At 41.5% G+C, this 11,208-nt stretch overlaps 1 pseudogene; it reads left to right on the plus strand.

The window, feature by feature from the left end:
• The first annotated feature begins 4,642 nt into the window (after window positions 1-4,642).
• Window positions 4,643-5,114, plus strand: LOC120862648 (annotated as a pseudogene).
• The last annotated feature ends 6,094 nt before the right edge of the window (window positions 5,115-11,208 follow it).

Genomic DNA, 11,208 nt, shown 5'->3' on the forward strand with positions numbered 1-11,208 from the left:
TTCTAGAGTGGGCTGTAATGTGTTCATTTGACAGGACTGGACCTATGAGTCTGAGAAGTTTAGCTGTAATGTGGTGTTAATAATAGCTGTTATGGTTAGGAGGCTCATAAAGGTGTACTTAGAATGCCTTCTAGCCTTAAAAGCTTTGAATCTATGATTCTTGTTTAGATCAAATAATTAAAAAAAAAAGAAAGAAAATGTAAAGCTTTGGCAGAAGGAGCCACTCAACTTTGTAATCCAAGTATCTTTTGATTTTTACAGTGATGGTTCCTGCTGTTAGGTATGATGACCATATTCTGGAGACCTTTGAATTATTGTGGAACAGTATAAAAAATGACAGAGAATATAAGCAAAGCTCAGGCTTCCCAGGTGGTGCTAGTAGTAAAGAACCAGCCGGCCAGTGCAGGACACATAAGAGACGTGGGTTCAATCCCTGGATTGGGAAGATCCCATGGAGGAGGGCATGGCAACCCACTCTAGTATTCTTGCCTGGAAAATCCCCATGGACAGAGAGGAGCCTGACAGGCTACAGTCCATAGGGTTGCAAAGAGTTGGCCATGACTGAAGCGACTTAGTATGCATGTACAAGCAAACCACAGGGAACCACATTCCAATAAATCTGTAGAGGAAAATTGCTTCAGGTTGAGGTTTAAAAAAATCTGTCGAGAATGGTCCTGCCCTGAATAGAGCATTTTAAATTAAAAAAAAAAAAAATCTTATGCTTTCCTTGCTTTGGTTTCGTTTTCACCCAATATGGAGCGTGACTTGATAGTCCTGTATTGTGTTTTAATATAGCTCATCACTGTGTTTCTTTTCCATTGCAGCAAAGTGAGTTGAAAGCTTGAAGGATTTCTCCTGCAATAATTCCCCAGATCTCATTCCTGGTCAGCACCGTGCAGCTCATTTCCATTAAGCAGATAGTCCTCCTTTTTCTTCTTTGCTTCCAGACTCATAATTCTGTGCTTATCTGCACTGAACTTCATTTGCATTTATTAGCTGGGTAGGTACTTGAAATGTCTAAAACCCTTTTATCTGCCTGCTTTGTTTCTCATTATTTGCTGTCTCTTCCAATTTAGTATTAACTGCAAACTTGAAATGTTTCTTCTGAAACTGTTGTTCAAATTCTTTGCATACCAGTGTAGGGCCTGAAACTGATGTCTGCTGGGATCCCAGTCAGTAACCTGGTTCTGCTTTGAAAAAAATTAACTTCTTACTCTTTATTTTTCTTGCTTGACTGACTGAGGTATGACCTGTTAATGTACATTTGTTCATATGGTGTTTTGTCGGACATTTGAACCATTGAGTTTCTCATGTGAGGAGCAACACATGACCAGCAGGGGCTGCCTGCCCTCATGAAGCGCGCAGACTGTTTTGAGCAGAGATGTCTATGTTGTCCATACCATTTTGCCCTCTACTCAATCCCAACAATTTTCCTGAACTTCAGTTTTTTTAGGATTTGGGCCTTCATTCAATAATTAATACGAGATGACATTCTAAAACTCAGAATTATTTTAAAAAGCCATTATTTACTCTGTTTATTTTTTCCTTTACAAAGCCCCATGGGAGAAATTACTTTCAGATTTCAGCATCAGGAATAATTCTCCTGAACCACTGATTTGTTTTTAATCATACTTTATGATTGGAGAATATCTTCTACCCACCTTTCTGTGTTGTCTGCCAAGTAACTTGCAGGCACATTTGTATTTCATTTCCAGAAAATGCACCAGATGTTACTGCAGACCTTTAAATATTACTCTCACTAGGGATTTTAGCCTGTCTCTTCTCGGCTTTCATACAATAGCCTCATAATCACTGTCACCCACCATCTAGAATTCCTTCATTAGCTGTAAGAAAACTGAAGTCTTATTCCTTTTATGTATTTTTCCAAACTATCCAAGATCTTTCCCATAACATGACAAATTAGAAGTAAATAAATTATTTATATGAGGTTGGGGGGCTGTTTGAGCCATGGGTTTGGATCACTTAACTCTCCCAAACTGGTGTCCTGAGATGAGCCTGAACAATACGAATAGCTGTGGGAACTTGAATAAGTCACATGTATGTGTGTACATGCTCAGTAACTCAGTCGTGTCCAACTCTTTGGGACCCATGAACTGTAGGCTGCCGGGCTCCTCTGTCCGTGAAATTTCCAGGCAAGAACATTGGAGCCAGTTGCCATGCCCTCCTCCAGGGGATCTTCCCCACCCCAGGATTGAACCCGAGTCTTCTGTGTCTCCTGCATTAGCAGCAGATTCTTTACCACTGAGCCGCCTGGGAAGCCCCTTAAGAAGTGAGACTGAGCAGCAAACCAGCCGTGATGGTCCTCTGTGAAAGGGCTAAGGGAGAGGCAAAGGCAGGCTGCTAGGGCCACCCAGGGGAAGATGCCAGACAAACTTCGGGAGCAGTTGAAGAGGTGGAAAGAAAGGCATGTGAGTGGCATTTAGAAGAGCAGGAAGGAGTTAGTCAGGAGGGCACTTTTAATGCCTGGAAACTGCATTTGCCAACATACTAAGATGTGAAAGACTAGTGCCTGTTCAGGGGAGCAGTAGTATTTTTATCTCTTTGGGTTATGGAGTGGGTGAAAAGTGAGACAGGAGGGTCCCCAGAGACTGCATATTGAAGGGTTGTGTGCGCTCTGATGAGACATTTGGACCTCATTCCACAGATCACAGTGACCCACTGAGGGAGTTTAAATGATGTGAGCAAAAGTGAACAGATTTGAAATTTAGAAAGAGGGCTCTCTTATATTAGCATGGTTGATAGATTCTAGAGGTTAGATACAAAATCAGGGCAGTTTTTCATTTCACCCCTAGACACATGTAGGAGTTACCTAGACTTCTGATGTGAATGAACTGGTGAAGAGTGGCAGTGCCATTCACTATGAAAGAGAATGCAGGGTGGGGGCAGCTTGTAAGAGAAAATGAAGTCTCTGTTGTCAACAGATTGAGTCTGAAGGGCTATTAGGATACTTACGTTGGGATGATCCAGACTGTTTGAAATAATAGCCAATACTTACTAAATATTTAAGTAAAGTGCCAGTTGTTTTAACTGCATTACCTCATCTAACCCTTGGGATCAGCTCTATTCTATTTCTAGATAAGAAAATGAAGTCTGGAAAGATTAAGTACCTTGTTTAATATCATAGAGCTGGGAAAGGGTTGAATTCCAAATCCCACTTTTAACTACAATTATGTTCTGATTGGAGCTTATGAGAGAGGTTGAGATGAACATGTACAGCTGGCATGTTATATTCACAATGACATGGCTGAAGATGGAAGCCTAGGAAATACCAATATATTGGGGTCCAGCAGAAGAAGAGTGGCTTGTTAAGGATACAAAAAGCAGAGGAAACAGGGGAAGGAAGAACATAGAGAGAGAGTATTATATCAGGAACACTGGTACCACCAGACTCTGGCAATGTCATTGTAGGCAATCTATACATTATCTCTGAGCCTTTGCTGATTTTCTCTGTGAAATAGAGATAATGTTACTATGAACGCTCCTCTTCTGTATTTATCAAGATGCATTTATCAAGCATTTGATCTACTGTGTGGCACATAGTAAGTTCTCAGTAAATGGTGGTGGTTTTGTCGCTAAGTCATGTCCAACTCTTGTGACCCCATGGACTGTAGCCTGCCAGGCTCCTCTGTCCATGGGATTCTCCAGGCAAGAGTACTGGAGTGAGTTGCTATTTCCTTCTTCATTGTGTGGCACATAGTAAGTGCTCAGTAAATGGCAGCTATTGCTATTACAATGAAAAAAATTTAAGCAATGAAAGAGTTTTAAGAAAGAGTAGCCATTGCTTTTAAATGCTGCAGGCAATCACATTAGTAAGGGAGATAGCTTAACTTGTGGGACAGAAACACAGCAGAATTCAAGGGTTTTGGTAACTACGAAAACAGCAGGAAAAAATTTCCCTCAGTTATGCATCTGCTATTAATTTTACATTACAGAGAACAAATACCTTGGTATCAGTTTTCTTCAAAATCAATCACAGTGAATTCTGTGAATTATGAATGCCAATACAAATGAAATGTCGATCATTTATAATTATTTGAAAATAACACTGCATTGAAAAAGTGTTAAGGCAGTCTCATTATGCAGAGTATTAAAACTTGCTGTACATGTATTAATCAAGAAGAGGATTTGGCAAAGGACAAAGGCAAGTATAGTTTAGGAGTTAAATTTTCCTTTGTTATAGGATTCTCTTCCGACTTCTTCTTCATGGTATCATTTTACAGAAGTAAGGAGGTTCAGGACCCCCCCAAATCAAAAGAGGCATTCATTTGAGTGACCATTTTACTCCTGATAGAGTCCTTGACATTGGACACTTTGCTTTAACTCCTCATCACACATTTTCTCATCTGTGAAAACCAAAGGATACATTTTAGGTTTGTATATAAAATTTCTCAATTGGCAGATCCTAGCAGCTAGTTAACAAAAATACACTGTAGGCCAAATAAGTCACATTTGTGGACAGAATTTCAATCCCAGACCACCGATTTGAAAATATGGTTCACACAAATTCCGAGATTTTAGTTAGAAAGGGTTTAGAGAGCCCTCTGTGTGCTTAGCCTGCAACATGATGCCAGACTTGGCATAGATAAAGGGGTGGCCCTTTGCTTCTCCCACTGCCACAGGCATGTCTGTGCGTCTGCAATGGATGGTCATGCGGAACTGCTACAGCTTCTTGATCAAGACAAACAAGCAGGCCTACAGCACGGACACCCAATAATCTGAGGGCCCGCAACTCTTTCGGCTACGATGGGCTCATTCACTGCAAGAAGGTGGGAGTGGAGCCGGTGATGGCAAAGCGGTCATGGTGGTGTAGCAGAGATCCAGCCAGAGCAAACTGGCCACTTCTTGAGGCGGACCACCATCAACAAGAATGCCGGGGCACCCTCAGCAGCATCTGGCATAAGAACAAGTACCGCACAGATTTGTGCAGGGCCGCCATCTGCAGAGTCAGCGCTATCCAGTGCAACCAGAAGCCTGTAATGGTGAATAAGTGGACACTGGACACCGCTCCCCCGCAGCCCCCCACCCCCCACCCCGGCCTTGAACCACCACAAGAGCTCCTGAGTGAATTTTTATTTTCTTCCCCAAAGAAATAAAGCTGTCAGCAGACTTTCCTCAACCAAAAAAAAAAAAAAAAAAAAAGATAAAGAGGTGTACTGAAGATGTTTCAGGCAAAGCTTTTTGCCTCAAGGGAGGTATAACCTCCTTGGAAAGACAAGATTTACCAATGGGAAACTTAGAATACAGAGTTCTGAAAGAAGGGCTTTCCTTATATACTTAAGAGATCTGAATCTTAGAAAGACCTAGTGAGTAGTAGAGTTGGTTCTCGAACCAGTCTTTCTGAGCCCTCCCCAAGGTATATTCCATAGATGGTGTGTTTTCTGGTGATAGTAATGCTTTTGGGAGTTCAGAGGCAGAGAGGGGTTTGGGACTGAGATCTTCATCAAGGACATATGGGTAGAGTACTGGAGGATGAGTGGCTTAAGGGGAAAACAAGGAATAAAAGCAAAAGTAATACCAAATCAAGAGTGAAGAGTAAATATGCTGTATTAAGTTGTATCAACTGTAATCAGGTAACAGGAACCATACCACTGTTTGGCAGGGAGAATGTGCTATAAAGTGTTACTGGTCAGGTATTGCTGCTAAGTCGCTTCAGTCGTGTCCAAGTCTGTGCGACCCCATAGACGGCAGCCCAACAGGTTCCTGTCCCTGGGATTCTCCAGGCAAGAACACTGGAGTGGGTTGCTATTTCCTTCTCCAATGCATGAAAGTGAAAAGTGAAAGTGAAGTAGCTCAGTCATGTTTGACTCTTTGCGCCCCCATGGACTGCAGCCCACCAGGCTCCTCCATCCATGGGATTTTCCAGGCAAGAGTACTGGAGTGGGGTGCCATTGCCTTCTCCTAGAGAACTGAAAGGGCATAAGAGGATAAAGAGGTATCCTAGAGGCAGTAAACACAGGAAGCAGCAATTGCCTCCGGGGTTGCGGAACAAACAGAAGTTGGTATTATTAGAGTTTAGAAGTTTAGAGGAGTGGCCCCAGGAAGGCAGGACTCAAACCTCAGAAGAGCGACTGCTGCTTGTATCTCTGAGGGAGAATGATAAGTTGGCTCTGGGAGTCTACAAAAAAAAGCAAACTGGAACTGCTATTGCAACTGAAACCAATTAGTTGCTCCTTCCAGGTTAAAGAAGCCTTCAAGATGTTGACAGAAGTAGAGAGAAATAGGAAAGAACAAGATTCTTTTCCATTCCCAGTCCTTTCCCCTAATGCCTGTCTGTTACTGGCAGAGCCCCGCTAGGAAGACAGAATTCTGTCCCAGTTCCAGCACCAAGTTGAGAAGGATGAGTGAGAGGCTGAGAGATGAATGCTTCTGCATAAACAGCATATGCAGCACCACGGGGCAGCAGCAAGAAACTTGTTAGAGATGCTCTTGTTGGGTGTGGGAGGAGATAAGGCTGAGGGACTGACGGGGGACTGGTGATGGACAGCCCCGAATGTTGAGAAGCGCTATTCAGATTTGAATTTCATGAGATACTTACAGACTAGGAGGAAAGACAGGATTCTGAATCATGATTGCATTATAGTCATTCACTTGTGTTCTCTTAACAAAGCCATTCTTCTGTTAGGTGAAGAGGTGGCGAGATGAATGTTGCTTTTAAGGGGTCAGGAGCTGCTAGAAGAAAGTTGTCACAAGTTAAGTGCTGAGGCATGGGAGGAGGTCTTTGGTTAGCTGAGAGACATCGCTGTAACTCACAAGGTAGAATTTAATGTCACGCTCCCCTTATTCTGCACATTAGGGTTAACAGTTTTCTATACTAGCCTATTGGCTTCCAAATAAAGAAATTGCATCACATTCATATTTGTGTATGCTGGGCACAGAAGATTGCCCAAAACATAGTAAGTCCTGAATAAATTTTAAGTAGCTATATCTTTGTTTTGTAAATGATAACGTTTCTACATCAGAGTCCAGACTGTGTATCCAGGTAAGAATCAGCGAATGTTTATTTGTCATTGGTAACATAACTGGATTGGATACAATGCCATAGGCCATCAAAATGTGGCAAGTTTTGCAAACATATCTTGTATGTCAGCTTACTAGTGATTTTTTTCTATGTAACAGTTCTCAAATCTCAGTAGTTTATGAAAGAAATAAGGTTTTATTTTTCCTTATTTTACAGGTCAGTGGCTGTGGGTTAATGATGATGGCTTTGCTTCATGCTTCAGCTCTGATCCAGGCTGGGGTTTAAATTTTGGTTTGCTCTACAGACTGTCTTAACTCTGGGATCAAAAATAAAAGAGAAACTCTTCTATGGAACAAACCCATTCTCATGATGATGGGGAACAGCCAGACTGAGCTGAATCAAACCACAAAATCACACTGAAATATGCATCGCAGAATGTGCTGTTTGCCAAAGCGAGTCATGTAGTCAATTCATAGACTAGAAAAGTATATTTGCTAGGATGTCTCTAGGATGGGAAAGAATTAATGTTTGTAACAAAGAATACGACCTGTCAGAGTCCTTGTGATGGTTAATTTGATATGCCAACTTGGCTAGGCAATGCTACTTGTGTGTTTGGTGAAACACTGATCTAGATGTTTCTGTGATGGTACTTGTAGGTGTGGTTTATATTTACAATCAGTTAACTATATTTTTTAGAAAGTTAAATTTTTATTTTGTATTGGAGTATAGCTGATTTATAACATTGTGTTAGTTTTGGGTGTGGGCTTCCCTGGTGGCTCAGTGGTAAAGATTCTGCCTGCCAGTGCAGGAGCCACAGAAGACACAGGGTCAACATCTGGGTCAGGAAAATCCCCTGGAGGAAGAAATGGCACAGAGGAGCCTGGCAGGCTACAGTCCAGAGGGTCAAACAGACACGACTGAGTACGCACGCATGTTAGTTTCAGGTGTACAGCAAAGTGACTCCGTTACCTTTAAGTAAAGGAGAGTCCTCTTGTCCCCTCCATAATATGAGAGGGCTGCATTCAAGCATCCAATCAGTCGAAGGCCTTAAGAACAAAAATTGAAGTTTTCTCAGAGAGAGGGAATTTTGTCTCAGGACTATAATGTAGAAATCCTGCCTAAGCTTCCAACCTGGCTGTCAGCCCTATGAATTTTGGACTTGCCAGACCCCACAATTGAGGGCTCAACTGACTTCATAAAACAAATGAGCCAATTCCTTTAAAGATGTCTATCTGTGCATCTATGTATGTGTATATGTATATGTAAATAGGTATGTCAGGCTCTGGTAAGCCTGAAGTCACAGAACAGGTCATCTGAAAGCTTCAGGACCCCAGCCTGGAATCCCCTGGGAAATAAATCAGGAGGTGTTCCACTGTTGAAGGAGGGGAGAAACTGCATGTCAGGCCCCTCCTACCAATCCAGTCTTTTTCTTGAAGAAGCCAGAATGAGCTAGTCTGTCCACCCACATGCTGTGACATGGGAGTGGTCACTAGATGTTTGCAAGATGATTGTACTCTCCAGTGTCTAAATCCTGATTGTTTTACAGCCAAATGACAAAATGAAACATGTTTTCCATATATAGATATAATATATATAAAGGGAAAGGAAGCTATATCTTTAGCTGTTATTTCTCTGACGATCCCTGACTGACACAGTTCTGCTGTTCTTATTGTGCTGTTTTTCATTGTTGTTGTTTGTTACTTTGCCTAGTATAAAGCAGAAGTGAAGTGTACAAGAATATATTTCTTGTACTAGGAGGCCTTGGGCTTCCCCGGTGGGCTCAGTAGTAAAGAATCCGCCTGAGGTACAGGAGCAACAGATTTGATCTCTGGGTCGGGAAGATCCCCTGGAGGAGGGCATGGCAACCCACTCCAGTGTTTGCCTGGAGAATCCCCATGGACAGAGAAGCCTGGCGGGCTATAGTCTGTAGGTGTCACAAAGAATCGGATGCGACTGAAGCAACTTAGCATGCACACACGCACTAGGAGGCCTTCCTTTTAGAGAGTGAAATTTGGTTATTAGTAGAGTCAAAGGTGGAAGAAACAGACCAGAACCTTAAGTGCTGAGTTGTGGTTGTGATAGTTGCTGAGAGAAGGAGAGGGTGCTGTGAGAGAGCCTGACCCCCCCCCCCCACCCCGCCACCACCTGGGAAGTAATGGTGAGCTGAGCTCTGAAGCCCAGGGGCTGGGGGAGCAGGAGGGATGCTTCAGGCAGAGGGAATATATGTGAAGCACTTGGGGCAACGGTAAGGTGGACTTATTTTGAGGACCTGTGAAAAGGCAGGTGAAGCTAGAGGTTTACGAGTCAAATGGAGGGGTGAGGGATGAGGCGGAGGGGTGGGCACGATCTTTGTCATGCTCTGTGGGCCCAGTGGAGACTGTGTCTGTTTCCTGTGGCAACTGCAAAGCCACTGCAGGGTGTAAGCAAAGGTGGGATGTGCTTGTTGAAGGAATGAAGGGTCATTTGCGTTATGGACATGATGCAGGGAGGCTGGAGTTTTTGATGATTCTATACAACTAAATTTGAGAGGCTTATTTATTTCCTGGTAGAATATACACACACACACACATACACACACACACACACTTATATGTATTGTATAATTATTTGTTGTTTTTTGCCCATTTACTATAAATAGAAAGTCTTAGGTGAGCAAAAATAGAGATCAAATTTATAAGAAATGAAAAACAGTACCGCTAATGACAAATAAGTATGAAATGTATTTATTATTAAATTTGTTAAAGAAATAATTTTAAATCATTAGTAAAGTATAAGAAGTTTTTCCAAAGTAATGACACTGATTTTATTATTGAAAGTTAATAATACATGTAAGGATTCCTAAAAAACTTCTCCAAAGATGCACATTATTATAAATATTACAAGCCATCAAAATGTCTGCCCATTTTTCATAATGGATGGTTGAATCATATATAGTTATAGCTAATCAAAAACCATTACAAATGTATTTACTGTCTTCAAACACTTCCATATTTCATTACAAATGGCCGATTGAACACTTCCACATCCATTACAGTATTATATTTCCATTCAATTTACTGGTAAGATGTCTTGAACAGCTACAGTTTAATAGTAGCTATTGTGCATTATAAATATTTCATCACCTCTCTTTGGTAATCCATTTCTCATTTACTTGCCAAAACTTATGAAGTGCTTATTAAACATTGATAAATAATATTCCAGCACATGGTATGAAATATTGTTGTCTTGCAAATCAGCTTATTGGTAAACCTTGAAGTTGGTGATGATTTAATCTGTCTTATCCAGGCTTTGTACTTCATTATAAGCTATGAATGTTGCTGTATCATTGGACTGGGGAAACATGAATCATTTTCAGAGGAATCTTCACCAGTTTAAACAATTTTCCTGTTCTATGGAGTCAATTATGTGTTTGCCTGTTAGTCTGTGAGGGAGAGCAAGTAGGGTAAACAGGGATCTTTTCCATCTAGAAACTTCTCAGACTTTCAGGGAGTCCTCAGAGGTACTGTGCCCTCATTTCCTTACGTATTCTCTTTGAGTCTCTTTCTTGTCAAGCTGGGTGTCATTCTGTTTAATATTTCCAAATTTAGTGGCCTGGATTCTTCTGCTATGAACTGAGATGTACATTTAATTGTTTGTGACAAGTAGAAATTCTGGACAAGAAAAAAATATTCTCTTTTACAGAATCACAGAATGTTAGACTTGAAAGAAAATTTTAGGAACCATTTGATCTGGTAATGGTAATTTCGTGCTCCACCTACCCTCACCTTACCCTTGCATGGCAGACATTACTGACTGGACACAACAGTCCTGCTGAGCCTGGATTCAGTCTGTCTTCCAGGCTGCTACTATTTGTTGACTATTTATGGGGCTTCAGGTGAAATCTATTTGCTGTCCCTAATCATGTCTGGCGTTTCATTTTACAGGCAAGGAAATGAAAGCTCTTAGAAGTGAAATGATTTGGCCAAAGTCACTCATCTGGTTAGGCTCAGAGCAGGGGTTCAAGCCTAGGTCTTCTGAATCTAGTACTAGCATTTGTTTCATCAGCCCGCATACAACTTTCTTGCCCTTACCTCCAGAGGCCCTTCCAAATGGCAATCTTTATTTCCTCATCCAATTTCAGTGTAGGAGGTTGGAAATATTCTTAGTGCTCTGAATTAATTATTTGAATTGTGTCATTTTTTTTTATTCCTAGCTTTGATGCTTTTCAGAGGAGGCTATAGATGAAGTAT

Source organism: Oryx dammah, unplaced genomic scaffold, assembly GCF_014754425.2.
Source record: "Oryx dammah isolate SB20612 unplaced genomic scaffold, SCBI_Odam_1.1 HiC_scaffold_4, whole genome shotgun sequence".
NCBI classification, from domain to species: Eukaryota; Metazoa; Chordata; class Mammalia; order Artiodactyla; family Bovidae; genus Oryx; species Oryx dammah.